We start from the raw sequence: 4,322 nt of genomic DNA on the forward strand, positions 1-4,322 counted from the left end.
TGCAGATCAACAATCTTGTCCCTGATGTCCGTAGAAAGCTCTTGGTCTTGCCCATGGTGGTGATGTTGGATGCTGGTTGTTTGGGTGTTGACAGGTGTCTTTTATACAGGTAACGAGGTGAGGCAGGTGTATTTGATGTAGATAATTGGTTGGGATTGGGGCTGTGTCTTAAAGAAAGACTAACTGGCTTGTAGGAGCCAGAATACTTGCTGTTTGGTAGGGGGTCAAATACTTGTTTTTCCTCATCAGATGGTTATCAATTTTTATAAATTCATATGATGTGATTTTCTGGAATTTTCTTTGGGATTCTGTCTTTCACTGTTAGAATGTACATTTGATTAAAATTATAGATCGTTGCATTCTTTGTAAGTGGGCAAACCTGCAAAATCAGCAAGGGGTCAAATACTTATTTCCCCCACTGTATGTCCATGATTATGATCCCCTGTTGCATGCTTAGAAGTTTCCCTACGTGAACCCTACAATATAAATTCACTATTAGTGTTTTTGCTCCAACTTGACTTTGGTCAAACTACCAATATTATGGACGTGCAGCCCTTAGGGGGCTCCGTGGTCAAGTTAGCAACGCTTAGCAACAGCAAATATACAACTTCTGGTAAAGTTAGCAACAATAAATATGCAACACCTGGTTGGACTTTCAAAATCAAACGCTAATGTTTTAGAAACATCGCCATTTAAAACAGCGCATTATTAAAGTCGTGAAACGTTGCAGTTTGGTTGGGTTTAGGCACAAAAAGTACTTGGCTAAGGAAAAGATCATGGTTTGGGTTAAAATAACTACGTACGTCAGTTAACACTTAAGTTAACTAACGTCACTTAGGTCAATTTACGTTTAACTCACCTTCATGTTGACTTTTTGTTTCACACGGGACACGAACCCCGGGCTCCTGATTCAAAGTCGGGGTTCTGTACTTCCGCACCCCCCCCAACAACCTCCTTACTCAGTCTTTTCTGTAAAATATCATAGCTTTACCGTCAAAACCTGACGCTACAGGGCTTCCCCCAATACGTTGAACTGTGACGGTAAAGGGATCCGCAGTGCGTCACAAACTGACGACTATGGCTCAGTGCATCCATATGTGACGACTTGGGAGTGAAAACGGGTTGATCCCTGGAGTGCTCTTCTAAGCCCGTTTATGTCAGCTGATGTTGAGTTCTGGGGCCCCTGGGATCGGCGGTTCAGCCTCCCTAGTGTCTTTGTTTTTCATGGCATTGGTGAAGTTTTTCTTTGCTTCACGATTGATTTTCTTCTGTTCTACAAAGATGTTTTTTCTAAAAATGCCTCTCAGAAATCGTATCCATGGAGATGACATGCAGCGTTTTCAACAATTTAATTCCTTGTGAGATCTGTTATGAGCCCGCCTCCACTACTCAATTATTTGTTAAAGTTTGTGTGAGTTTTAATTATAGTAATAATCGTGTTGGCAGTGATAAATTAGAGCCCACTATGACAATGAAACTTTGTGACTTTACTTCAAGTCGTGCAGTGTGGTGAGTTTTTTGTTCAGTAGTTGTTCAGGAGGGAGTGAAAGCCTCCAGAATATCAAGTATGAAAGTAAATACACAGTTCACCTAATGGGTTGCTGTTTGAGCTAGGTTATGATTGCATAATTTAAACACAGTTCACACACTTCATTATTAAACATACTCCATTCTTACTGGAATTCACTTTCAATCAGTGTTGAAAACAGAAATATGAAAATCTTCAACAAACTCTCCCTGTGATGTGGTTACCGTGAATAATCCACACACTTGTCAGCAGTTTTCCTTGGAAACTATTATTTTAAGGTAAGAAAGGCAGTGAAAACTGTTGACAGTGTGGTCTGTGGATTATCCTGAGTAACCAGGACATTGTTTCTGGGAAAACACATTAGTGTTGAGTGGCCCACATGTCATTCTTTAATGCTGTAGGAAACCACAAATGCAATTCCATTCTCTTTTACTGAATTGGGATTGGGACCTGGGGTAGTGATGAAATACTGTATCTTGTATTATAGTGGGGGACGTGCAGTGCTTCCAGCTGCTGGAATACACAGGTACATGTCTACATTCCCCTGAGAAGAAAAAAAAAGACAAGAAAGGCAGAATTTTACATTTGATATTCTAGCATTTTAGCTATTGTTCGCCTTGTGAAAACAGACAAGGACACCTTATCTTGCTACCAAAGTTCTCAAAACTGCATTGCTAGCGTCAGTTTCCAGACTAGATAGCTACAATGTGATTTCCACTGGACATGGGGGACATGTCCCTTCATTTTTACAGTTTCAGTGTGATTTACTCTCTAAAATGTCTCTTTAAAGTGTCCTCTGCAGAACTGGAGTTATTGTCTTTTTTATTCCACACATTCCTCTTCCTTCTCAAAAATTGTTGCCTACATTACACAGATTTTGATCCTTTTTTTAAACTGTCCATCGTGAGCCCGACGTTGTTATAGACGTTGTGCTATGCTAAATTTGTGGATTACTCTTTTAAAGTTGCAATTCAGATGTGATCTCCAAAAAACTCTTTTCCTTCACTTTTGTTTCATAATTTCTGAGTGCAAAAAGGAATCAGCTAACATATATAACATGCTGTCATAAACCCAAACAAACAGAGCTTTTTCTTAAGCTTTATTTATTTATTTTTTAGAATATATAACTGTGCATGTGACTCGTCATCATTCAGGTTCCATTTATTTTCTCTGGAGTCGTGGTGGGCTCAGTGTGAGTGTAGTTCTCAGAGAATGGCTGCACTAAACCCCACACATCACACTCCAGGGCATACTGACATGGCCTTGCTTTCTAGTGCATCAAACACTTTGTTGTTGTTATTTTCACTTATTATGATTAAAGTTCGGCATGATTATTCATTCCCTCCAGAATATATATGTATATATTTTCCACTTTCGCATTTGTTGGATCGAGGTGTTTTTTTTCTCCAGACAGTGCTAATCAGGCATATTAATATTTAGGGGAGAAGAAGCGTTTTTGTAATAACCGTGACAGAACATTATGGTTCGGGGCTGCGGCACATCAAAGGCCCGTTAGAAAAGCTGTTTATTTATTTGTTGTTTTGAACAGGAGACCACTTTTCGCCTGACCTTGTTTCTGTGTGAGCTCAGCACATTAACTCTGCTTTGTGTTTGAGCTTACAGGTAAAAAAAAAAGTCATTTCACATGACCTTGCACATTCTGAGGCGTAGATAACGAGCAGAACTGCACATAACAGCCCAAATATTTGAGCTTTTTGTTGTCTGTACAGTTAATCAGTGCTTTTACACATTTTAGAGAGTGCCTGCACACACTACTATTTCACTGACAGTGGTGTTCATGTGTGGGCGTACTTTTTTAAAGAGGTCATATTATGCTCATTTTCAGGTCCATAATTTTATTTAGGGGTTGTACCATAATAGCTTTACGTGGTTTCATTTTCAAAAAACACCATATTTTTTGTTATACTGCACATTGCTGCAGCTCCTCTTTTCTCTGTGCGTGTTGCCCGCTCTGTTTTAGCTATGGAGTGATATATCTCACTTCTATTTAATCTTTCTTGGGAGTTAAGGACTACTAGCCAATCAGAAGCAGAATAGGACGGGTCCTGACAAGCAAAGTAGTGTGATCCAAAACAAAGCTGCTTCAGCCGGCGGCCATGGATTATGTTCAGCTGTACATGTTCCCAAACCAACTTCGCAACCTAGCAACCAGTGTGGGTATTAATTAGTAACAAATTTATCTTTCATACATAACATTTTAACTGTGCACTGTCTCTACATTACAATAATAATAATAATAATAATAATAATAATCTTTATTTGTAGAGCACTTTTCAGAAACAAGTTACAAAGTGCTTTAACAAGTGTAAAGACAATAATACCCAAAAGACAATAATACAAAAACAATACAAGATAAAAGCAAGAAAACATTGAAAAGACTAAAATACACGTTTAAGATAAATATAAAATAAGTAAAATAGAATAAAATAAAAGGGATAAAATAAAGTCAAATAAGATCGGGAAAGGCTCTCCTATAAAAGTATGTTTTAAGAAGGGACTTAAAAAAGTTCACTGACTCAGCCGACCTGATTTCCTCGGGCAGGCTGTTCCAGAGCCTCTGGGCCCTGACAGCAAACGCTCTGTCCCCTTTAGTTTTCAGTCGAGACTCTGGAACAGACAACAGACCTCTGCCCGAGGATCTCAAGGTGCGTGCTGGTGCGTATGGGACTAAAAGTTCTGAAATATAACAAGGCGAGAGGCCATGAAGAGCTTTAAAAGTGATCAATAGAATTTTAAAGTCAATTCTAAAACATACTGGGAGCCAGTGTAATGA

General features: G+C 38.9%; 1 protein-coding gene across 1 annotated transcript in view; it reads left to right on the plus strand.

Moving 5' to 3' along the window:
- LOC123967682 (low-density lipoprotein receptor class A domain-containing protein 4-like) overlaps nt 1–4,322 on the plus strand; it is a 232,369-nt gene that overhangs the window by 109,525 nt on the left and 118,522 nt on the right. The window lies entirely within an intron of this gene.

The sequence above is a fragment of the Micropterus dolomieu genome, linkage group LG03 (genome assembly GCF_021292245.1).
Source record: "Micropterus dolomieu isolate WLL.071019.BEF.003 ecotype Adirondacks linkage group LG03, ASM2129224v1, whole genome shotgun sequence".
Taxonomy (NCBI): Eukaryota; Metazoa; Chordata; class Actinopteri; order Centrarchiformes; family Centrarchidae; genus Micropterus; species Micropterus dolomieu.